Genomic DNA, 13,329 nt, shown 5'->3' with positions numbered 1-13,329 from the left:
GCATGAAGACACGGTGGAAGTTTCTCCTAGAGAGAGCACAGTCAAGATGAAGTTTCTCCTAGAGAGAGCACAGTCAAGCACAGTCAAGATGAAGATACTGTCATCTTGACTGTGCTTTCTCTAGGAGAATACAGACTCCTGGGCAAGCAACAGACTTGGGGCTGTGTCCTGTGTCTGCCACGAGGAAGAGAAAACTTGAGCAGCAGACCTCATTGCTCCAAGCCTCTTTGTTCTCCTCTGTATGATAGGTTAGAAGTGGTATTGAACTTACAGATGGAGGGTGAGATAAGACAGTTCATATAAAACACTGAGCACAGAGACAGGCACATGGTCAGCACTCAAGAATTACAATAAGGGGCCTGGGGTTGTGGCTCAGTGGTAGTGCACTTGCCTAGCATGTGTGAGGCACTGGGTTCGATTCTCAGCACCACATACACATAAATAAAATAAAATAAAAATATTAAAAAAAGAATTACACTAAGAACTAGAAAACACACATATGCGCACATTTTAAACTGGCATCAAAAATCACAATGTGTAAGATTAGTCCCCTTATGTCTAGATCATAAATATTTTATAGAGTAATGAATATCAAAGTGCCTCTGGCCCAGGAAGTGGAATAAATATAGCTTAGACCATATATCATTTGTTCCAGTGAAACCTAGATGACTATAAGGCATGGGTTACTTTTTACTGACAATTGCTTGACTCCTTGTGACTTCTGACTCGCCCTCTGTGGGACTAAACCGTGCTGTCAGTGAAGGAAGGATCCAGTGGTGAAATGTACATCATTAATACATAAAATTAACCTGAGAAATATGAGGGAAAAATGTAAAAATCACCCTAGCACATAAAATAAATCCTTGGTTGGTCCTAACTGATAGAAGAGTTTTGTTCTAGTGGTAAAAAATCTGAGTTACAGATTTTTTTTTTTTAAAGAGAAATAGTGTTTCATCATAAAGTGATGACAATAGTTACTATTTATGAGCCCTAGCTATGACTCAGGCAAAGCCATCCACCACACACACTTTTACTTCTTTCAGCAGTCCTGGGAGGTTGATAATGTTACCATTTTGGGAGTGGGGGTTGGGTACTGGGGATTGAACCCAGGGGTGCTTTACCACTGAGCTGCACAGAAAGAAATCTTCAGAGAGAAGAATGACTGGGATATATTAGTTTATCTGTCATCCTCTTTTCCCAAACTGTGGCAATAACATAAATAAATATTATACAGACCCTGTGAATAGCTGGATTAAACAGCCAAGAAAGTCTTAAAATTGATTAGTTAAAATTATTCTACATATAGTTATAGTTTTTATTGTATGACATGATGACATGTGGTAAGTAGTTTCCTGGCTTAGTTCAAATCACAGACTTTCTCAATTATGTGCTATAATGAGCTTTAAAAATGTGATCCTTTTGAAATCCTGAAGCAACAAGGACGAGAAAATGAATTTGATGATTCCCTGGCCCTACCAGGCAAGGTTCCCTCCAGGGTGAAGCTGGCCCAGGGCCATTCTCCCCTCCAGGAGCCTCAGCAAGACTCTGTCCACAGGGCCCCTTTGCTGCAGTAAGGCTGGCAAGACAGTGTTCAGCTTCCTGCCTGTGGGAGTGGGGAGGAGCCCAAGGAAACTGCTGTGCTTGAGCAGTTAGTAGAGGAAGCACTTGGGAAAAGACTAGCTTGCAACTCTTAGAACCTTAGAGTGATTCCCAAGTCAAGTTCAGCAGGTTTCAGAGAAGCAGACTTGGACAGAAACTTGAAGCATGAGCTGCACTCAGGACAGGCCTGATATAAATAGAAAACGGAAGCGGGTGGAGCCTCTGTGGGGCCGTCCCTGGTGGACCCTCTCCAATCTGAGGTGGCAGGCTGTGGAGCCAGAGCTAGCCTCACGGGGCAAAAGGCCACCTCTGGAAGTCACATGAGTCACTTTGGCCTTAAATGGGTCTCACTTTTGTACAAGTAGACACACAATTTCCTGTTTCCTTCTTCACATGTCCTTCAGTACTCCAGGCTCTTCCTGTCCCGAAACTCCTTGGCAGGCTTGTTGGGAGGATCCTTTTCCCCTCAGCTCCTTGTATCCAGGTCTTACCTCCTCAGAGTTCCTCCTTGGCCATCTCCCCTGAACACATTCTTTCCTGGTATTCTCCCTCTCCTCACCTGATCTGCTCCCTTCAGCACATGCAGTGTGAGTTTATCTACAAGTCCTTTTGTTTGTGTACCTGTTTACTCTCTGTTGCTGCTATCAGTCTGTAATGCCCAGATGCAAGTGTTTGACTCTCAGCGGCTAGAAAACAGTTGAGGACAGAATAAGTGTTCAATAAATGTTCACCAACTAAACGAAAGAAGGACGATAATTCCCAACCAAGCCTTGGGTAACGTCATTGGGATTGAGCTTGGGCTGTGGCAGTGATAGCACAGAGTTCTAGCCTCTGGACCACCAGGGCTGTCTCTAGGCAATGCATTTGGGAAAAACATTTCAATACACTCATGGAATGAGAAATTATTAAAGGCCTTTGGAAAGAGGTTAATTCAATTTTTAAAACATCCTTGGAGAAGAATCCCAGGAGAAAAAGAAACATAAATAAGTTGGTTTGCGGTATTTCCTGAAAATGTCTAATGAGATCGCCCATCTGAAATCCACAAACTGTGGGAATATTGTCCTTTTTATATTCTGTCCTTTCCCAGTTGCATTTCAAACAGGATTATGATGATAAAAGCATAAAGAAATATCAGAAGAAGTAGATTTTCAATTATCATAAGATTACACTTGTGGATTTTAAAGAGCAGTCATGGCAGTGCTGACATCTTGGCCACCTTATTACTTTTCAATTTGGAAAAATCAGTATGAAATCTGAATATTTATTAACAGCTCTGGTAAAGATGTGGGAAGAGGGGATATAAAAGTTATTGATTGGCCAGACTGAAGTTTAAAGTATAATAAATTTTATTTACTTAAGGAATTCCTATACTCCATGATGATAGTCTAAGATTGGGAGTATCTGAATCATAAACACAAATCCAGACTGGGACAGTAGTGATGATCATGACCAGCTGGGGCTGGGCCTGAGTTGAGTGGAACCAATTGCAAGTGGCCACATCAACTTGCTGGCTGAGGAGCTTAGGGCTGTAGAATGATTCTGAGCACAGAGCAGGTCTATTCCTTGGGATATGGGCCAGGCAGGCATCCAAAGGGGAGAGACTGTGGCAAATTGCACTAGTCAGGGAGAAAGAAAATACCCCACTTTAGTTAGGATATTTAATATAGGTGAAACCCACTTAGAATTCATTCCTTCATTCACTCACTTGCCTAAGCCTGAAATTATATCCTTGTGAGTACATGTAGCAGCCAACTGCAATGTAGCAGGCATATGCTTGATGCTTAATATATAGGCAGTCTTCACTTTTCATAGTGGTTTGGGACCTTAAAAAATTACTGTGCAAGCTGCAACTGTGCTAAGTGATCATTGTAGTCTATGAGAAAATCACAAATGCTCCGTGATTTTTTTAAAGCTCTCTTATTGTCAACTATAAGGTATTGGGAAATGAAAAATAAAGTAAAACTATTATTTATTTAGCATACGGTAATTTAAGACATTAAAAATACTGAGCATTAATATAGAACACTTATGTAGAGTGGTTTGAACAGTGTTTGCCTTTTCATCTTAAACTGTCAACACAGAGCAAATGTCTTTTCTATCTCGGCAAATGGGCCCACTCCTAAATTTGGATCAGCTTCTGACATTTTTCTCCTTTGCTCTCTGTCAATGTCAGTTATCTCTGAGAGTTCCCTTAATGTGAAATGGTTTGCTAGCTTACTTCCTATGGGACATCTTTATCCTTTTTGGACACGATCACTTTGCTCATTTATGCCACCAAGTTTGCCCTCACTAACTGTGCCTGGTTACATATCTACAGGGTACTCAATGGTGAAAGATGTCCTCATTCTATGGTCAGCTATTTCACCACTAACTCCATTTACATTTGACTTTATTTATTTATTTATTTATTTTTGTAGTGGGGATTGAACCCAGAAGTGCTTAACCACTGAGCTCCAGCCCCAGCCTTTTTAAAATATATTATTTAGAGAAAGGGCCTTGCTAAGTTGATGAAGCTGGCTTCGAACTCAAAATCCTCCTGTCTCAACCTCCTGAGCCTCTGGGATTACAGGTGCTTGTCAGTGCACCGAGCCCTGACTTTAATTTTACTTCCAGGCTAATCACTTTTCATTCTTTTGCTGCACTTTTATATTTTGGGGCAGATTTTTTCTTTTGATTATCTATATTGGTAAAATGTCACTCTGAGAGACTCTCTCTCCTTGTCTGTGTCTCTGTGTGTGAAATGAATAACAAAGGCTCAGTGACAAATCACCAATAGACTTTGGAAGAAGTAATGAGATGGGTTACAGATCATGATGTCTATTATTTATGAAGTGATTTTTAGGCCCCCAAAGCAAGAAGCTCATGGTTTTTGCAATTACTCAAAGTTCATATATTATGGCAACTGAAACTTGAACTGCCTTGTTGGAGGAGGGGTGTTATTATTTATTTATTTTGTGGTAGTAGGGATTGAACTCAGGGCCTTGTGCATGGTAGGCAAGGCTGGCCTGAAACTGATTCTCCTGCTTCTGCCTCCTGAGTAGCTGGAATTACAGGCATGAGCCACTATGCCCAGCAGGACTGGTATTATATAGCCAAATAATGTTAACTGAAGTTCACTCATGCTGAAGCCGTAAAGCAAGGACGGCCCACCTATGATAGGGATAATTTGAGAACACATGGGAATATACAACAGAGATTCTGACCCAGTTGTGGGGTGAGAGATTTCTTGGAGCAGGTGACACAAAAGCTGATATTGATGGGTAGGGATTAGTCTGTGAAGGGGGAGGGTGAGTGTAGGGAAGAGTGTATATATAAAGCCCCAAATGCAAAAGAGAGCACGGATGAGGTTTGGGTAGGGGCCAGGTATTCCAGATTGATGGTGGGTAACCTTCCATTAACTTGACTTCCCCAGTCACACAGGCTGTTGCTTGTGGTTACCACACAGCTCTGGCTGCTGTGGTTGGAAACCTCACATGCTCTGCTTTGGGATAGTCACCTGAAGTGGGTATTGAAGGACAGCCTACTGCCTCCTCCAGACCAAGTGCCCACTCCTGGCTGCTAGGAAAATTTACCAAGAAAAATGAAACCAAATCAAACAAAATGGGTTTTGATGCCAGTTTGTATACATAACATAGGAGATACTAATGATTCAGATGTGAACATTCTCAGTATAAGTGGCATAAGGCACAAAGAAAATCCCTTTCACAGTTCCAGTTCAGAAGGTTGGTGCAAATTTTTAAATGATAAAACATTATTTCCAATCAAGATGAATACAGGGTATAGTACTTTCTTTGGCTAAAATCTGAATGGTTACTATGATCCACCTAATCTCAACTGAGATTGAAAATAGTCTCTATTCAACCTCATAACACCCTATGGTGTAACTATTACTACCCCCTATTTTACTGATGAAGAAGTTAAGATTAAGTCACCATAGGGTCACAGGACTTGGATTCAAACCTAGGATTTATTCCAAAGCCTGTGTCTTTAGCTACTATATCACCAGTACATTTAATCATAGTGAATAAAGACAAATGTTAAATGCAAGTGATTACTTTTATGCTGTTGATAAGATAAACAGACTAAAAATAGGGTTTAGTGAAGAATAAAGAATAGGGCAAGAATGTTCCATCCTTATGCAAACACTGGGACACAGGGACTGGTCAAAAAATAGCAGTTTTAAGAAAAGTTTGGTGAAGCCAAATGGAATTCCAGTCATGAGCAATCAATTCAAGATTCTATTAAGAAAGCAAAACAATGAGATTATCTCAATTACTGAGTTAACAATGAGATTTTGCCATCCACATTCAAGCCATGAGTAAGACATTTATTTGAATTAGATAAGAAGATATAATGTCATTGAATGAGGCCCAGTAAATTTAATAACAGAGATAAATGAATCTGACAATGATCTCACACTTTATAAATCTAAACATGGGACCAAGGTTAGACACAGGTCCTTGTGGTTGACAAATGAGCTTGAATGCTGCCTTTTACGCTATTGGAGACTGAACATAATTCTTGTGTTTACATCTTCTAAACATGGAGATTGAGAAATAATTAATCCAATTCTATTTGAACCAAAATGCAGAAGCAAGAAACAACCTTGGACCTTCCTTTCTCAAATAGTAGCTATGCTGGTAATTTAATCACTAACTGAGTTGCGTAACTTGCCTATGACAAATAGTAAAATACCTACAAAGTGGAAATCTGCCCAAGTCATTCCTTCATAGGAATGGAGGTGAAGCCTTAGTTGGCTCATGCATGCTCTGTCTTCCTGCCCTCAATTGCTGAAGTTACTTCTGTGTTAGGATAGAACATGGGGCTAATTCTGCTCTTGAAGTGTGAAGTCACTGGAAGGTTTTAGGAAACTCTGCTGCCTCCGCTCTCCTCCCCACCCCTCCTGGTACTGGCCAGCATGTAGCAGCACACTTCCACGTAAGGTGCTCAATCAGATCGAAACCACAGTGTGTAATGAATAGCAGATCCTGTATCAATCTGGCTCCTCTCCTTGTGTCTTTCTCCCTTGCTTGCTCCAGTGTTTAGTTTTAGATATGGGAATTCTGATTAAGGTCAGTCTGGCTGTTCTTTCCTGATGACCTCAACTTTTCATTCTTTAGTCTCAACTAAAAGGGCATTTTTCTCTTGGAAGCTTTCCTAGGTCCCCTAAATGACACAAGGTTCCCTTGTCCCATGCTTTCACAGCTCCTGTGCTTCCTGACATGAAACATTTTCTTCATCTCCTCTGCTAGCTCAGAGTGTCTGTGAGGACAGGTACAGAGTGCCGTCTTCACCACTATATTCCAATACCTGGCACAGTACTGGTCCTTCATGTTTGCAGAATGAATAGTTGCCTTTTTCATTTTTTTTTAAAAAAGTTATTGTAAATTATTTAATGTATACACAGAGCTGAAGATGTAGCTCAGTGATAGAGTGCTTGCCTAGCATGTGCAAGGCCCTGGGTTTAATCTCCAATATTGCAAAAATAAACAATAACCTTTAAACATATACACACATGTGTAAAGAAAAAAATTACAAACCCCCATGTATCGACTACAGGATAAGAAATAAAAACAATACCAACACAAGTTTAGGCTCCTGCTTCTCACTCTGTTCGCATTTTGTTCTCTGGAGGCAACTAGTTCAGTTGTCCCTTTTTACAGGCACTTTCAGCTACCTGTGGCCAGCCACAGTCCAAAAATGTTAATATCTGTCTTAGCTCTTTCAAGAGGCAGAGAGACCATATTCACATATTTTATTATAGTAAGTTGCTATAATTGTTCTGTCTTATTAGTTATTGTTAATCTCTTACTGTGCCCAATTCATAATTTATCATCAATGTACATGGATAGGAAAAAGCAGAGCATTATAAGTGCTTGGTACTAGTTCTGGTTTTGGGGATCCACTGGAGATATTAGAATGTACCTGCCATGAATAAGGAGAGATATTATAGTTTGAACTTAGTGACTACTACTTCCATACATTTCTTAATATTTTTGTTATCCTATGTGCAAACTTAGAGTAGTTTTGCTTATTTTTATAATTTACACACAACACTTATAAAAATATTATACAAATTATACCTTTTTATAATTGGCTTTTTTTTTCAACCTTCCTGTGATTCATTCATGCTATTGTGTTTAGCAAGAGACCATTTTCACTGCTTTACAGTATTTCATTGTATGGGTACTTTACTACTACTCAGTTTACTTATCAATGTGTTATTTCATAAATTTTTGCTGTTACAAAATACCATAAATGTCCTTATACCCAAAAAGCATTTCTTCTGGTAGATCCTGTCGTGATATCCATTATACTGGCACTTCCCACTGATTTGGGTGTCAAACCAATGGACTCTAGGAGCCACTCAACTACTCAGCAGTCTTACAGTGGGAACACAAAGCCTCAGTTTTCATTCTGTAAAATTGGAATAGTAGTCTCCCATCTGTCTATCTAGGAAGGTTGTTACAACCATCAAAGGAAATGATGTTGCTGAAAAGATTTTGAAACCTGATGTATTAAGCAACATCCGAACATCAACAACCAAAACGAATTACCCAAGTGTAACAGTGCAAAAGAGTCATAACAAAACATCAGTATAAGAATTTAATATCTTTTGTTATCACCTCCCCCACTAAACTTGTTAGTGCCTATAACTTGGTGTGCTTTATCTACATTTAATTGGAGGTATTCTAGAAATACCTTACTCCCATCAGCTAGATTAGGGGAAGATCAGGTTCTTGAGAGAAATGCGTTTGGACCTGTGGGTTTCTACCACTTATAAAATCCTGAGATTGTTGAAATGAGCTTAATTGGTTTTGAAAACATATTTGCTGCACAGGTTTTGTCTTTATGCTGGGATGTAAAGGTGAGAGCATTGTCATAGCTAAAATGAGGATTTTATGGAGTCGAAGACCTGGTCCACATCTTGGCTCTACTTTCCTTACCTTTACCAGGCATAAGCAGAATCTCTAACAGGACTGTTGGGAAATTTGAATGAGCCAATGTAAATAAAGAGGCATACTTGCCCCTTTGAGTATGTGGCTAAAAACCAGGCTTAGTGGAGATTTCCCAGCAGGAGAGGTAAGTTGGCTAGGCTTTTGTTCCTCTCACCTGATCTCAGTCACCTCAGTTTAACTCTTCTTCACTTTTTTGAAGCATTGGTGTAGCCATTATGTGGGGACCTGCAGCTGCCACATATCTATGGACACTTTTGAATAAATGACCCTGGCAGCTATGTTCATTGAACAAAGTATGCCATCACTACTGAAAAGTTTTGTGCCAAATTCTTTGGATCTGCAAGTATTGACTTCTGGTTTGGAAACTAAGAAAGAGAAGCCTGGATAATCCATCTAATCAGTTAGCAAGGAACCAAAGAGAGGGTGTTAAAGTAGCTAGTTAATTCCAATTTTAATCATGTGATCTTGGTCTCAAGTAAGAGCTAACAACAGATAAGATTAAAACCTAGTGTCAGAGCTGTAGGTTCCAAAATAGTTCTTCCTGCAGAATGTTTGCTGTCCATATATGCCTTATCAGAATCCTCCAGTTTTATTCTTATAGTCACAATGAGCCAAAAGCTAGATTTACCTTGTACATTTGCACATGGATGTCTGGGTTCCTGGGAACTGGCTTGCTTTACACGTTTCTCTCCATAAACACATTCTGTAGAAAGGTCCCTCTGCATCTAGGAGGTGAAAAAAAGCAGGGAGGAGGGAGGACAGAACAATGTCCTTTCTATTCTCATAATCTTGGGAGGCTTCCTAGAGGGCAAATGGCTGGAAAAGATGGGTGGAGATGAGTACATGGAATTTTGCTGTCATGGATTTCTTTCATTGTTCTATATCCTCAACGTGTTCACTCAAAGAGGTTATTAAGCTCCTGCTACCAGGCATCATAATTTGTTGGCTTGGGAACCAGACTCCAGTTCTTCCATCTTGGACAAATTTCTTCAGTTCTCATTATCTCAATGTCTTCATCTATAAAATAGGGATAATAACAATACATGTTTCACAGGGTCATTGTGGGGACTAAGTAAGTTATCTATCTCTATCTCTGTCTATCCATATCTATATCTATATATTTTGAAACAGTGACTGGCCCATTATATGTGTTCAATAAACATTAGTTATTATTATTCCTAGCTAGAAATTACTAAAAACTAGTAGTACAAATAGGAAAACTCTGATGAATAGAGCTTTCTGGATAAGTTTATCCATCTTCTGGGTTAAGAAGAGTCTTAAAAACAAAACAAAAACATTGAAGCTATAATGTCAGCCACAACATATAGTTCAAACTTGCTAGTTGATGCCTAGAACTGGTTTGGGGGGGCAAACACACCACACTACTTCTGATGGTAAAGAAAATAAATGCTATTATGTACCTGCTAAATAAGCCACCCTTTCCAAATGGAAAACATCACAGTCATTTCAGTTTGCTACAGAGTTCATCCAATGTTGTTGGAGCAGCACAAATGGAACATAATATAAAAGTATACACATAATGTACTGTTCTAAATTCGAAGAGTGCATTTCTCTTACATGGCTATTCCCCGAAATTTTCAGAGAGATGATGCATAGAATGAGGTGGTTATTAAGCTGAAAATGAACCACAGTAAAACAGAGGAGGAATTGCAAGGGCTGACAGAATTGAAGGGAAACCATTAAATATTATAGGTAATAGGAAAGGAGGGGGATTATAAGAAATCTCGTTAGCCCTCTTGCTTTATGGGAAGACTAAGTCTATCATAGTTAGGAGTTCACAGATAAGAATTTTTAGAGACACTTTAAAAAAAGAAAAAAGATGTTCACAGATGGAAAAGTTACATTTGCTCAATAGCCCATTGTTCAGCGCTGCTCCTAAGAAAATGACTTTTGTGTAACATAAATTCCTCACACTGCAGCCAAATCCTGCCTCAATGATGGGGCTGCAACTACAGGGAAAACTACATAACTGGGATTCTTGGGGGATGGGTCGCTTTTACCATTGCTGTCTTTGTTGTTCTACTGAGCTTGGAGTAAGAAGAAATTTTATTTCCAACTTTCTGTCCATAGACCTGTTTTTGAGGGGGACGGTGGGTGTAGTGGGAGGACTTGGAAATGCCATAGAAGGAAAATATTTGAGTCTTGGAATGATTCAGGACCATTAAGAGCTTCAAGGCTCATTAGGAGGGAAATGATTACGACTGGACAGGCCTGTAGATGTAGAGTTGAGAAGATGTGGCTTCATCTTTGTTCATACTACGTGCAACTTGTGAATAGTGCTTTTAATGGGATGAGGGTGGAAAGACATTCAGTATCAAATGCCTTAGCTTAGGAGAATGAAAACTGGAAAGAAAAAAAATCCCTACCAAAAACCAGTGCCGTTCCAGAAAATGTGAGAGTTGGGGCACTAGTTCTAGTTCTTATATATATTTTTAATACCTTTATTGTGTTACATACTATAAAAGTCACTCTTTTAAAGTGTACAATTTGATTAAGATTTTCAGTGTATTCACAGGACTGGGCAACCATCATGGTAATCTATCTTAAAACATTTACATTACCCCATTAAGAAGCCCTGTCCTGGGTAGAGGCCACTCCCATTGCTGGCCTCCCTCCCCACTCCAACCTGAGATAACTACTAATCTACTTTCTACAACTTTGGATTCCCTACTCTGGACAGTTCATGAAAGCAGAATCATACCAAATATGCTCTTCTGTGACTGGCCTTTGAGAGTAAAACATTTGTAAGTTTCGCCAATAGTTGAAGAGGTATCAGGACTTCATTTCTGTTATCTATGAGTAATATTCCTTCAGATGAATATACCACATCTTGCTCACCCACTTATCTGTTGATGACATTTAGTTCCCCCCCCTAGTTTTGGGCTATTATAAATAATACTGCTATGAACATTCATGTGTACGTTTTTGTGTGGATGTGTTTTTATTTGGTAAGTAGGCACTGAGGAGCGGATCAGTGTGCCATGTGGTACCTCTGCATTCACTGTTGTGAGGAATTGTCTATTGCTCTCCAAGATGGTGACCCATCTTATGTGTCAGAGCCTTCAAATGTGCTGCTCCCCTCTATCTGCAACACCTTTCCCTTTTCCTCTCCTCCAGTTCACTCTCACACACTTGGTCCATCACTGCTAAGGAAAGATATCCTAATTCCAGGTGGTTCATTCAATTAAACATACACAGAGGGCCCTTGACTTCAACTGTGAAGGGTTGGTTTTCCATCGAGGTAACAAAACACATGAATTGGGTGGTTAGTAGCTTAATGTAACCTCCACTGTTGGTGTGATGGTATCTTCAGAGCAGGTACCATGCCTAACTTTTCCTGCTCACTATTGCATATTCTTGAGAGAGCAGCCTCCAGAGTCAATAGATAGGCCTTATGAGAGTCCCTGCCAACTCTATCTACTTTGAATCTGTCCCCATCTATAAAGTGTCTCGCAGGGCTTCGTGAGCACAGCCTGGTGCTCGTCATGTGGCAGTCAGCTGATTAAAAGCTATTGAGTGAACAAATGCATCAGTCCTGTGGGACGATCTGCCACACCCCATGGACTGCGTGGCCAATGTACACTTCTCATGGAGGTCAGGAGAGAAGGTTGAATGATGAGTGAGCACAATGACTCCTACTGACATTCCTGAATCTCAGGCATTCATCCAGCATGCTGGGTGGAGGTCAAGATAAGGGAGGGATGATATTTTGGGGGGCATTGTCTATGAAACCTCTGAAAACAATAAGCCAAACTACCTTTTTGCATTTCCACACCAAGCAGCTGTTTTGGTTGATTTAAAGGAAGAGATTCTTGTGCCCAGATCTATAGCTTAGTGTTGAACACAGTGTTTAAGAGAGGACCTGTTGAAGTACAGTTTCCTGGGTTCCAATTCTAGCTTCTCTGGTTGTGACCAAAATACCTGACACAAGCAACATAATGGAGGGAAGGCTTATTTTGGCTCATGGTTTCAGTCCATAGTTGATTGACTCCAAGGGAGAAGCATCATGGTGGAGGACAGCTGTTCAGGTCATGACAGCTGGGAAGGAGAGAGAGATGAGGAGAGATTGAGAGTCAGAGAGATTGAGAGGGAGATTGAGTGAGAGATTCAGAGAGAGAGGTTTAGAGAGGGTGGGAGGGGAAGAGAGAGGAAGGAAGGTGGGTGGGGGGTGGAGAAGAAGAGGCTGTGGGCCACAATATAGTCTTCCAGTGACCTACTTCCTCCAACCATGTCTCACCTGCCTAGAGTTTCTGCCTCTTCCTAGCACTCCATTCAAATTATTAATCCACTAATGAGGTCAAAGCTCTCAAGATCCAATCACTTCCCAAAGTCTCACCTCTGGACATTGCTGCACTGGGGGCCAAACTTTCAACTTGTAAGTTTTGGAGGGACATTCAAGATCCAAACCATAATATTTTCCTACCATTTAGGCAAGTTCCATAACCAGTTAAGTCTCAGTTCAATAGAAATACTAATCATCCCTTTATTGTAGGGTTGCTGAGAGGATTCCGGGGGGCAATGCACATACAACACAGCTTCGTGCATAGCACATCCCACTGGCTCAAAGATCCTGAGTGACTCAGCTGTTAGCCTTGGGGAGGCTTTGGTTTCTAGTTATGAGAGATCTAAATCCCAAAGTATTAGTTTCATTAAACTCTTGACAGTCTTCCAAGGATAATGAGAAACAAAGGGCATGTAAAACACCCACTTAGTGCTATTTTATTGTAAGCTACAGTTAATCAGATTTCTG

At 40.3% G+C, this 13,329-nt stretch overlaps 1 long non-coding RNA gene across 1 annotated transcript in view; it reads right to left on the bottom strand.

Moving 5' to 3' along the window:
• Positions 1-13,329, bottom strand: part of LOC124103751 (uncharacterized) — a 73,221-nt gene that overhangs the window by 25,220 nt on the left and 34,672 nt on the right. The window contains exon 3 of the long non-coding RNA XR_006855258.2: positions 9,187-9,575. This is a non-coding gene — a long non-coding RNA (uncharacterized LOC124103751). The remainder of the gene's footprint in view (positions 1-9,186; positions 9,576-13,329) is intronic.

The sequence above is a fragment of the Marmota monax genome, unplaced genomic scaffold (assembly GCF_021218885.2).
Source record: "Marmota monax isolate L192 unplaced genomic scaffold, Marmota_monax_Labrador192_F-V1.1 WCK01_AAM20220418_F8-fsc00006, whole genome shotgun sequence".
Taxonomy (NCBI): Eukaryota; Metazoa; Chordata; class Mammalia; order Rodentia; family Sciuridae; genus Marmota; species Marmota monax.
Note: the sequence above shows the minus strand (reverse complement) of the source record. Positions and strands in the feature narration are given on the sequence as shown.